This window comes from Apodemus sylvaticus, chromosome 9 (genome assembly GCF_947179515.1).
Source record: "Apodemus sylvaticus chromosome 9, mApoSyl1.1, whole genome shotgun sequence".
Taxonomy (NCBI): domain Eukaryota; kingdom Metazoa; phylum Chordata; class Mammalia; order Rodentia; family Muridae; genus Apodemus; species Apodemus sylvaticus.
The window spans coordinates 82,573,127-82,586,068 of NC_067480.1; the positions used below are offsets into that span (position 1 = coordinate 82,573,127).

Sequence of the window (12,942 nt, forward strand, 5' to 3'; positions counted from 1 at the left end):
CTTCTTTGAGAAAGTATCTGCTCAAGTCTTTGTCCATTTCCACCTCTGGTCTGTTTTTAATGTTGAGCTTTAGCAGTTCTCTAAACACAAATGCGTTCTGGGTACTAAGCCATCCTCAGACACATTCGGAAGGTATATACTCTTTCTGCAGGCTCCTCTTTTCCTCTCCTGATAATATTCCTTCATACACAAAACCTCTTAATTTTGATGTCTAGTAGTCTACATTTTCTTTACCTGGTCATGGTTTAAGTATCATGGCCACGAAATACTCAACAATGGAATCTTATGAATATTCTTCTCTATACTTTTTTCTTAGACTTCTATAGCATTAGCTGTTGGTTTTAGGTCTTTGACATAATTAACTTGTGAAATATACCTACTTACAAGTAACTTCTAAAATAATAAGTATCTTACTAGCCTATAATATAGTAAAATCAATTAAACTCTTTTGATATTGCTTGGGCTATTTCACTCTGAAGCCACACCTAGAAAAAGAAATATTTATCTTTTGAAAAGCTTAGTCAGGTCAAAATGAAGGTCACATCAAAATCTAAGTTTGTATTTATTTATTTATTTATTTATTTATTTATTTATTTAGTATCTTCTTCATTTACATTGCCAATGGTAAAACCTTTCCCAATTTCCCCCTCCCAAAAGCCTCCCTCCCCAAAGATTCCCTACCCCTCCTCCCATCCCCTGCCTCCATATATATGCCCCTCTACCCAACACACTCCCACCTCCCCCCACCCCACCCCCATCTGTTTCCCTTTGTTGGGGTATTGTCAATTTATTCAAAACACAATGGCTCATCTTCCCATATAAACAGTCCAAATGCACCAAATTCACACTGTGGGGGTGGGGAGCAGCACTTCATTGGAATATGCCACAAAAATGTACAAATTTTTTCCTATTGTGACACTTCAAAAATATTTTTAAAACTATCACAAAACACATACTGAGTTTCATATAATTTACTAAAAGAAATCCATACCTCCCACACATATCTAAGTAATATCCATAGTGTCATTAGAAGATTATCTAACAAAGCCATCGATGATCTAAACAGTCTTAATCCAGGACAGACACTGTGTCTCCTGAATAGAACCCTGGGATGGAGATTGGAAAGGCATTTACTCAAGGCTCAGAAATCCCACCATGGTCATTGTTCCCAGAAGTACAATGATTCTTTTCATTACTTTTTTGTATTCTGTGGTTCAATGGCATAATGCAGTTACAACCAGATCCTAAAATAAGAATTCAGCAGGAAGCTCGGTATCTAGTTAATTCTAAGTCACCTTTTAAAAAATCTTCAGTTAGGGGTACAATCGAGGAGGAAAACTGAAAGGCTATCTAAGACCAGGCAATAATCCAAAAGATACATATAAAATCCTCAACAAAAAACTACATAATCTTTGCAAGGACTCATGAAAACTTACTAAGATTGACCACATCTCAGGTCACAAAACAAATGTACATACATATAAAAAATAGAAATCTTACAAAAGAAATAGAAGAAAATGGTTTAAGTGAAACAGAACATATCAGTATTTATTGTATATCCAAAGTAGTGATAAGAGGAAAAATTTGTAACATCAAGTGCACATATTACAAAGGGGCTTAAATCAGTAATCTAAGGTGCCTAATTAAGGAAGTAAAAAAAGTAAATCTAAATCAATCAGAAAGATAAGTGACAGAAATTAATGAAATCTTAACAAAGAAAACAAAACTCAATGAGACTAGAAAACATTTCTTTTCCAGAATCAACAAAATACAGCAAGAAGAGCTACTATAACAGACCCTACAGATATTAAAAGTATAATAAGATACATTTTTAAACATATTAATATAATATGGATAAATTCTAAATCATTTCCTGAAAACACACCAAGCTGGAAACCTTTAGGATAACAAGAGTCAACCTTGCAAACCTTACATTGCCTTCAGAGAAGCCAAACTGCAGAGTCTGCATCTATTTACCACACTGAAAAGATATTTACCTTCCTTGGGCACTAAATCCTTACCAGCTTCCCTAGAAGTTTTGTGTGAATACTGCTTAGTATAAACTTCTTTCCTTGGTGGAGCTGGAATTTGACTAGCAATAGCTACTCAGGCAAATACCAAGTAAATGACAAGGCCTAAATAATAATTTAAAAAACCAAAATAAAACAAAACAAACAAAAAACCCAGGCACAGTGTCTAGAGTCACAGCAGTGTGAAAAGCAAGAGGATCACAAATTCAATACCCTTAGGAACACAGATGAAAAATGTTTCAATACAACATTAGAAATTAAATACAGAAGATCTTTTGTTGTGGAGAATAATTTTTGCTATCCTGGGTTTTTTGTTATTCCAAATGAATTTGAGAATTGCTCTTTCTAGATCTATGAAGATTTCATTTGGGATTTTGATGGGGATTACATTGAATCTGTAGATTGCTTTTGGTAAGATGGCCATTTTCATTCAAAATAAATAAGTTACAATTCACAGACCACAGGAAGCTCAAAAAGAAGGAGGACTGATGTGGGGATGCTTTGGTTCCTCTGAGAAAGGGAACAAAATACTCCTAGGAGCAATAAAGGAGACAAAGTGTGGAGCAGAGACTGAAAGAAAGGCCACGCAGAGACTGCCCTACCTGGGGATTCATCCTATAAAGTTGCCAAACCCAGACACTATTATGGGCGACAAGAAGTGCTTACCAAAAGGAGCATGTCATGGTTGTCTCTGGAGGAGCCCTGTCAGAGCCTTACACATACAGAGGCAGATGCTAGCAGCCAACCATTGGACTGGGCATGGAGTCCCCAATGGAGGAGTTGGAGGGCAGTCCAGAGGAGCTGAAGGGGTTTACAGCCTTATGGGAAGAACAATGATGTCGGCCACCCAGACCCAGGACTCCCAGGAACTAAACCATCAACCAAGGAGTACACAAGGTTCCAGCCAAAAATGTGGCAGAGGAACGCCTTGTTGGGCATCAGTAAGAGAAGTGGTCCTTGGTCGGGTAAAGGCTCAACAGATGTCCCAACAAGGGGAAAGGGGGGGAGGAGGTGGGAGGGGGTCTAGTAGAGAGGCATATACTTGGAGGCAGGGGGTGGGAGGAGGGGTTGGGGGTTTTCAGGGAGGGGGAAAACCAGGAAAGGTTTTAGCATTTGAAATGTTAATGAAGATTATATTCAATAAAAAAGAGAGAAATTAAATCCAGTTACATATACATGTATCACTGAATGAACAAGTATGGTATAAGCTAAGGGTGACTACCACATTAACAGCTAGGGGGAACATGCAAACAGGGAAAGAATTTGACAATTTAACATGATTAAAATTAACATGATTAAAATCTTAGCAGTCTGGAAAAGGACCAAACATAAAAGTGGTATAACTCTAGGAGAAAACGCTGTAGCTGACACCATACGTCATGAAAAGCAGTAATATTAACGAATAAGCTGGGACAAAAGCACTATAAGGGCTCTTCCTCCCATGGTTTCCCAAGTCTCTGTAAGAAATCCTAGAAGAACTGGGGAATGGCCCCTGGTTCTGGAAAGGCTCAGTGAAGCAGTATAGGGCAATACCAGAACAGGGAAGTGGGAAGGGGTGGATGGGGGAACAGGGGGAGGCAAGAAGGCTTATGGGACTTTCAGGGAATGGGGAGCCAGAAAAGGGGAAATCATTTGAAATGTAAATAAAAAATATATCAAATAAAAAAAAAAAAGAAAACACAAGAAGGGGATAATGAAGAGAGGAAAGGAGGAGAAAGAAGGTTTAAGAACGAAAAGGAAAACAGGTACAGAAAAGAAAATTTTCAATAAAGAAATTCATATGGTATGTACAAAAGAGCTAGTGCCCAGCAATTCTATAATATGAAAGGTTAGCAAAATTGTAGGATAAAGGCCAAAAATATAAATACAAATCTAATTTTATATACAAGCATAGAGCAACTAGAAATAGAAACTTTTATTAATATTTAAGATTGTGCCATAAAATAAACAATCTATGTGAAAACTGAACACCAAAGCTTATTAAAAATTGATGAAAAAAAGCAGAAGTTTTATTTTTTTAAGTAAAAAATAGTATCATGGGTGGTAGGGGTAGAAATATCCTCTTGGAGATAGGGGGAGGAGAAATGGGATGAGGAACTATGGGAGGATGAACCAGGAGAGGGTAATGACTGTACTGTAAGAAAATAAAAGTAATTAAAAATAATAACAATATCTTGTTTCACGGATTGGAATTCTCAATATAGTTAAGGTGTCAATTATCTTAAACATCAACAGATCAATCTCAATCAAATCTCAGACTTCATGGTAGGCAGAGACAAATTCTAAACATCATTCATTAAAATAAAATCAAAAATAGAATAGTTTAAGACAAGTTTCTAAAATTAAAATATTCATCCCAAGACATTTTCTTCCTTACCATAAAGCTACAGGGATCAGGATGGTGAGGTGCCTGAGAAAGGCTAGATTTCAGGAGCAGGAAAGAGGGCAAGCAAATCTGCTCACTGTCTATTCAGAAAGATGCAACAGCCACTCAATACAGAGATGACAGACTTGACACAAGCAGAGCCAGAACAGTTGGCTTTTCACATGCAAGAACATGACAGGGCCGGAGGGGTGGCTCAGCAGTTAGAGCACTTCTGCTCTCACAGAGGCCTATGTCTGAGTGCCAGCACCCATGTAGAGGTTGACAATCATCTACAGCTAGTCCCAGGGTACCTAATGCCATCCTCTGACCCCCTCAGACACTGCAGTGCATGGGGATGCATATACACACAAACAACAAAAACAACAAAACCCAAAACACCCACTCACACAAAACACAATATTCTTAAAATAAAAAAAAAATAAAAATAAAATAAAAAAAATAAAAAAAATAAAGCAATGACCTATGCATCATAAGTTACACAAAAACAATCCAAAATAATCATAGGCTTATATTTAAAACAAGACATTATAAAAGTTTTGAAACAAAAGAAAACCTTTGTGACCTCTAGTTAAACATAGAATTCTGGACAGAATTCTGAAATCTTTTTGCTCTATTTACATTTCAAATGTTATCCCCTTTCCTCAGTTCTCCTCTAAAAACACCCTATCCCATCCCCCTCCCCCTACTCATCAACCCCCCACTCCCCACCCCGAACCTGGCATTCCCCTGCACTGGGGCATCAATCCTTCACAGGACCAATGACCTCTCCTCTCACTGATGTCTGAAAAGGCCATCCTCTGCTACATATGTAGCTAGAGCCCTCCATGTGTACCCTTTGGTTGGTGGTTAAGTCCCTGGGAGCTCTGCGGGTACTGGCTGGTATCTATTACTGTTCCTCCTATGGGGCTGCAAACCCCTTCAGCTCCCTGGGTCCTTTGTCTAGCTGCTCCATTGGGAACTCTATGCTCATCCCATAGGTTGGCTGTGAGCCACGGGTATTTTGACACCCCCCCCCCCCACTTCTAAGACAGACCAAAATATCCACACTTTGGTGTTCCTCCTTCTCGAGCTTCATGTGGTCTGTGAATTTTATCTTGGGTATTTGGAGCTTTGGGGCTAATATTCACTTATTGGCAAGTGCATAACATGTGTGTTCTTTTGTGATTGGGTTATCTCACTCAAGATGATATTTTCTAGTTCTATCCATTTGCCTAAGAATTTCACGAATCCATTGTTTTTAATAGCTGAGTAGTACTCCATTGTGGAAATGTGCCACATTTTCTGTATCCATTCCTCTACTAAGGGACAGAATTCTGAAATCTTGATACATAAAAGGAGATCCAAAAAAACTGGATTTAAACAAAATTTAAACCTTTAGCTCTAACAGAAGACTCTACTGGAAGAATGAAAAGAAGCTACAGGCTATGAGAAACTCACGTCAGTTACACTTCAGAAGAAGGACTTCTGAAGCACTGGACTCCAGAGTTTGTGTTCTAAAGCCTCACAAGTTAAAACATCAGCCCTCTAATCAGATAAATAAGAAATGGTGAACAGGCCTCCAAATGCAACCCCAGGAGCATTCTCGACAGCAGATGAGCACGTGGTGGATGAAGATGCTTGGCATTATTAGTTATTACGGGAATTAAAAAATAGAAGCACAGCATATTAATGTTGCTTAGCAATTAAAGCAGCTAATGATTTTTAAACCACCAAAACCTAAAATAACCTAACAATTCCAAGTACCAATGAGGGTGCTAAGGGTATGGAATCTCAATCACTGCTGAGTGGGATGTAACTACATTAGCCATGTGCAGAATGACTTGATAACTTATATAAAATTGAGAAAAAAACTACCTCATGATGTGGCAGGCCACCTCTAGGAACCTGCCCAGAAGCCCAACAGCAACAAGAGGAGGCTGAACAATGGGAGCTCTTCCTTCCTGGAGGAAGAGTGCTCTGCTTAAGTGGTGGGGAACTGACTTTCTTATGTTCACCAATCCTCACTTTCCCTCTTTACTAACAGAGACAGCAACCTTTCCTGCTGCACTTTTATTTTGCTTATATTTTCTTGCACTTCGATTCACTCACTATTATGTAGATAAAATTATATGTAAGTACCACTCTGGAAAGCAGTCTGGCGGTTCCTCCGAAAACTGGGCACCCCACTTCCAGAAGATCCTGCTATACCACTCCTGGGCATATACCCAGAGGATTCCCCACCATGTAATAAGGATACATGCTCTACTATGTTCATAGCAGCCCTATTTATAATTGCCAGATGCTGGAAAGAACCCAGGTATCCCTCAACAGAAGAGTGGATACAAAAAATGTGGTATATCTACACAATGGAGTACTATTCAGCCATTAGAAACAATGAATTCATGAAATTCTTAGGCAAATGGATGGAGCTAGAGAACATCATACTAAGTGAGGTAACCCAGACTCAAAAGGTGAATCATGGTATGCACTCACTAATAAGTGGTTATTAACCTAGAAAACTGGAATACCCAAAACATAATCCACACATCAAATGAGATACAAGAAGAAAGCAGGAGTGGTCCCTGGTTCTGGAAAGACTCAGTGAAACAGTATTTGGCAAAACCAGAACGGGGAACTGGGAAGGGGTGGGAGGGAGGACAGGGGAAGAGAAGGGGGCTTACGGGACTTTCGGGGAGGGGGGGGGCTAGAAAAGGGGAAATCATTTGAAATGTAAATAAATTATATCGAATAAAAAAAAATTATATGTAAGTATCTCCTGGTGTAATTTATGAAAGAAACAGGATGCCTAGTTAAAAGACATTTACCTCTGCTCTGTCTTGAACACAGGGAAAAGGACATGATACATATTCATGTACCATGAATACAAAGGAGCACAAAGGAGAGGAGGGACAGAAACTGTTGAGAACATGACATAGGGCAGTAAGATGAGTAGGAACTTCAACCTGAAGGAAACAAGTCAACAAAATCAACAACTTTATGCCACAGAAATTCTGACAGAATTTCAGAATTTTAATAGTTTAAATCCAAAATGCAACTCCCAAAGAAAAGAAAGCTCATGTTCTTAATGCTTGGTCCCCCGCAATGCTCAGAGGCAGAACTTTGGGAGGAGGTTGGCACAAGAATGCTCTGAGCTCCTCAGTAAAGGTAAGCACATGGGGGCATAATCTGAGGGACTGCTGGGAGGTGGGGCAACTTACAGGGCTGAACAAGGCTGAAGAGGCCTGAGGCCAGGCTCTGAGGGCCAGGTCAGTTTTGCCTTCCTTTGTCTCTCCCCTTCCCCCCTTCCTCCTTCCCTCTCTCCCTCCCCTCCTCTCCCTCCCCATCCCTTCTTCCCAAATGCAATGAGGCAGTAGCTAACTCTACCACACACTCCTGCCATGATGTGCCTCAAAGAATCACAGACTGAAAGCTCGAAAGTCAGAATATACCTTTTCCTGTTTTAATAAAGTTTTCTGCCTCCACATTAATCAAATGTTTTAGGGCCACAATGGGAAGCTCACTAACACAGGAGCCAAAAGCCTTGTCTTAGTAGGATGGACAATCAGACCACAAGGCAAGTTCCTGCAGACAAAACAGTTCCCAGGCCCACCCCCTAACCTCCCCACCACCATTTCACTCCATTTGTGGAAGACTAAATGGTCATCATTGGGAAAGGACAGGGAGAGAATCTGACTGGGAGCAGCAATATAGACTTAGGGTTAAGGCACTGAGATGCATCAAACTAAAGAGAAAGCGTAAGGAAAGTTCACATACTATATTCTAAGAAAACTTACAACTTCACCTCAAGCTCAGCTGCTAGAATATTCATTGCCTGGCTTATAAGCCCCAGATAACCAATGACTCTACTTTGGTGAAATATTGAAAGTTAGAAAAAATAAGGCTACAATTAATGATATTGAGAAATTTCTCATAAAAATAGCCAGGTCTCTACCTGGTTGCCCTATAATAAAAGTGTTCCTCACATACATTTTGTGAATGTTCGTTTTGTTACTGGTGGGGACAACACACACAGCTTCAGTCCTCTTTAAACTTGATTGACAGTTTTAGTAAGCTGCCAGCCTGACCTTTGAACTCATTCTATAACCCAGGCAGGCTTTGAGTTTCTGATCCTCTGTAGCTCAGCCTCCTGAACCACAGAACTCAGCCCTCACATACATTTTGATGTCTCATTCTTAAATATGAATAGGCATATAATAAGCATTTAAATACTCTAGAAAGAAAAAAAAAGATACTCTGGAAATCAAATTATACCCAAGGAAAAATGAAAAATGAAGGATACATTTGAGAATAATCTAGGAGAAAGAACAAAAAGGAATGGAAATTGGGCTAGATACAAGAATTAGCTTAATATCTACAATTACTGAATTGTAGTTCTTGAAAGATAAAAGAAACAAAAGTAACACAGAAAACAAGACTGTAAAAGAAACAATAAGATTTCTAAGTGAAGGATCCATGCATCTGGTGAAGGAGATGAAGGGCTGCATAGCAAAGGCAGCAGGGCAGACCCAGAGGCTCCAGGCAGCATGGTGTGTGCAGTCCTCCTTCCAGACACCCTGAGTCAGAGTGAAATGGAGGTCTTCCAAGCCACAGCAGAAGGTAGAAAGGAGGGGAAGGTTTGCAGGAACCTGACTTGGTGCCTAAAGTCATGGCTGCTGGGCACTGCTATGAGAGCATACTCATCTGTACTGCGTGCATATGCATTCTCTACTGTTGAGCTTGGCTTTGGAATTTGTTATGTACAACCTTTCAACAACAGTCAACATCTAAATTATGTTTTTCTAAAACAAATTTGCTTCTTCTCCAGACATATTCTAAATGACTATGAAGTGGGATCTGCCAGCAGAAGGGCAGAATAAGCTTACCATTTTACTGTGGGAGTGCGTGAGGCACTGGGGACTGAAGAACTGAGTAGTTGTCAGTTTCAATCTGAACAGCAATGCACTGACATAGTGTTCAAGTCCTAAAATCTCCTCCTCATAAACCCTTCCCTCTAATGCCAACTGTGGGCACTGTGGGATATTTCAGATCCACACTAGGAAAGATGACAACACACACATGTTTTATTCTCAGAAACGTGCTACATATTAGTCTATGGACATTTCCTTTGATGCCTACCATCAATGGACATTAGTCCCACTTTACAGACAAGCAACTATGCCTCAAATGGTCAAATATACTACCTACAGTCATGAGGGAGTGCTATACTACCTAAGGTTCATGAGGGAGTGGCAACTTATCACAGAATTGTCCCAAAAGGCATTTCTACAGCAATTTAAATGAGATTTGAAACTTTGATTTGAATGTGTTGTTGATGCTTTGAAGTCTGTAGTAGCTCTACAAAACCCATGAAGTAAAACTGCCTGTGGTCAAAGGTGCTCTCACCAAGGGCCTCTGCATCACCTGTGGTCCATTTTGTTTATCTGCTCCATTGACTGCTCAGTTCATCCCATGTCAGAAGCACACTTCTGGGCTACGGCCCCAACACAACTGCAGACCTAGAGCAGACACCTAAAATATAAATTCTACAGACTTAAGCTCTACAGTAGAGCACAAGTAAGTCTGTGAAAGGAAAGACATGCTGTTGGCAAAGGTACACAAAAAACACACTCCTACACTGCTTCACGGAACTTACTTTTTCAGTCAAACAAAACAAAACAAAACAAAGCTTTGTGAGTTCTCTATCCTACCCATCACAGTTACTGGAAGAATGGCTTGCTCAGCTTGCTTTCTTACACCACCCAGCATCAGGGTGGTGTCATCCACAGAGCTCTGGACCCTCCCACATCAAATATCAATCAAAATAATGCCACACAGGCATACCAATCTGACACAAGAAACTCAGTTGGCCACTCTTCCTAGGTAACACTACTCTGTGTCAAGTTGCCAAAAAAATAAAAAATAAAAAATAAAAAATAAAAAGTCAGTGCTGCAGCTAAGGAAGCAACCATTTCAACACAGTACAGAACCCAAACTCAGAATCAAATCTCACCATGGAGCTCAACTGACTGAGAAAGCGGTCAAATAAGAGGCAATCATTTGCATATAGCATCCACCCTCAAAGCACACAGAAATGAGTTCAACGCTGAAAAGACAGTAAATATTCACTAATAAAAATCAAAATTTCAATTGAACGGACATTGAAGTATCTTGCTGTGATACACCCTTTTCATAGAACTTTTCATTCCTTACAGTTTTATGAAGTTATGTATGTTTTACTTAAGAATATAATGTTAAAGCTAAAGAAATGGCTCAGCAATCAAGAGAGTGTACTGCTCTTGCAAAAGACCCGAGTTCGGATCTCAGCAGCCACATTTCCAGGCTCACAACTGCCCATAGGTCTAGCTCTGAGAGGATCTGATGCCTCTGGCATCACTGAGTACTTGTACATGCATATACTCATAGACAAGAGATACAGATATATAACTTAAAATAAAAACAAGTATTAAAAAACATATAAAGCTTAAAGAAGACAAAGTGTAATTTTATATCACCCTGGTATTTATAAGGTAGACTTTGTAAATCATGTTTTAAGCACAGAATTCATTTACAATGGACAAATGGTTTCCATTTTCCATATTTTTATAATATGTGTAAAGAAGTATTTCTGCCCCACAAAGTGATACTGCATATTTTAGTGTTGCCTTCTGCAGGAGGCATGTGGACATGAGATGAGGTTAGCAGATCTTTTACTTTTACAACAGAAATACTTCCAATGTATTCATGTTGCCTCCTCATTTAAGAAAAGAAAATGTTTTTAAAACTGGGAACCAGCAATTGAATAAATAATTACAAACCAGGCCTGCTTTAGGTAGAGGGCTTATCATGTAATTATAATGATGATCATTTACAAGTATCCAAAATGACTCCAGCATTTTAAAGAGCTAAGCAGAGTTATTTTTAAAATCAAACATATGTGCTTTTTCTGTTTATGTCTTTGGAAAGAACATTCTGCATAATGAAAAACACGACCAAATTTTTCACAGTACATCACTATAAACCCTGTAATTGACTTTTGGGGTTGGTTTACTCTATATCTATTTTTGACCACGTAGAAAACAGCAATGATGTGGTGAAAAGCCCAAAATGCAAGTCCCATTGCAGGCTGAGACTCCACTCTGATTAGTACAAAAGTATCATGTTTTTGCTGGGAAGTGTGCCCATCCTAAAAGAGAAAGTTTTACTGCACAAAAAATCTCCTTTTTCAAAAATCAAACTGCAGGAAACGCAGATCACTGGTGCCTGTTCTGGGCCTGGGTCGGAACCTGGAGATTTTTATACTGATCCCCTCTATGAAAGGCACTGAAATACTGATGTCCAAGATTAATGCTAGAAATGACAGGGCCACACCAGTTCATCTGAGGGTAGAAAACTGGGTCTTACAATTCAATACTATGCACTAACCTATGAACTGTGATTCAACATTGAATAATTATCCTCTTCATGTCTTAACACAGATTAAATAAAGAATTTAATCTCCTTCCAAAAGCTTTGAACTCAGTTAACTCTAGCAAAACTAATTTACTATTCCTAACAAAACCACTGTTTTTCTTCATTGAAAAAAAAAAGTCTAAAATACCTCTGAATGAGCACTGCTGGCTTCATCAGTAAAATTTACATATTAGCAAGTAAAATAAACTAAAAGAGCAAGATGTTGTGTGGTTTAAAAATCAGCCCTGCAACACCTACCACAGATTTATCTCCTGTGAGTTGACTCAACCATTCCTTCTTCTCAGTAAATAAACCAAGTTCCGCGCAGGGTACTGCCGAGAGTTTTTCAAGGGCCAAGTGAAAGAATATGTTTCAGATGGAAACTTCCACATTGACAGCCGGCCCACTTTCGGTAGTTATTAAAGGGTCCACAGCACTCTATGAATTAGTTGTGGTTTACCTAAATAATCATGGCCAGAACTACCAAGGTCACTGCACACTTGGCATACTATCCGAAATCAGTGCACCTTTAAGCCAACACTCCTCTGAAAATCTAAGCTGAAGTAGCAACTTTCGGCCAGCTGCTGATTAAAAGATATGTCATATTTAAATTACAATAAAATTTATAAGTCAATTATTAACATTTGGTCTCATAGTACAGCTAATCATCCTTCAACTGTATATTTTAATGCAAGTACTAAAACAACACGTGGCCTACCTATATTCAACATAATCTTATTAAGCCAATCAAATGAAACATCACAATCTGATATCTACTCTCAAAGTAAAGAAAGATTGAATATAGTAACTGAGTTTCAGAAGTCACCACAAAGGAATTAGTCGGAGCCTTGGGATGCATCTCAGTTAAGGTCTCAGCTCTATTCTTTGTAGAAAACCTCTCTAAGCAAATAAAATTGACCTCAGTATATCACCTAAACCACTCAATGAGTTGGGTGATGTTTACAACAACATAAAACCAAAGCTAAGAACAAGAAGTGTTTTAAAAAATAGATTCAAATGAACAGGCATTTAAACAGTAAGTCCTTTTTATAAAGAATTGAGAGTAATCTTTTCACAAATTACAAATTATCTGTACAT

The 12,942-nt window shown here is 38.9% G+C and overlaps 1 protein-coding gene across 1 annotated transcript in view; it reads right to left on the minus strand.

The window, feature by feature from the left end:
- Positions 1-12,942, minus strand: part of Supt3h (SPT3 homolog, SAGA and STAGA complex component) — a 360,073-nt gene that overhangs the window by 274,352 nt on the left and 72,779 nt on the right. The window lies entirely within an intron of this gene.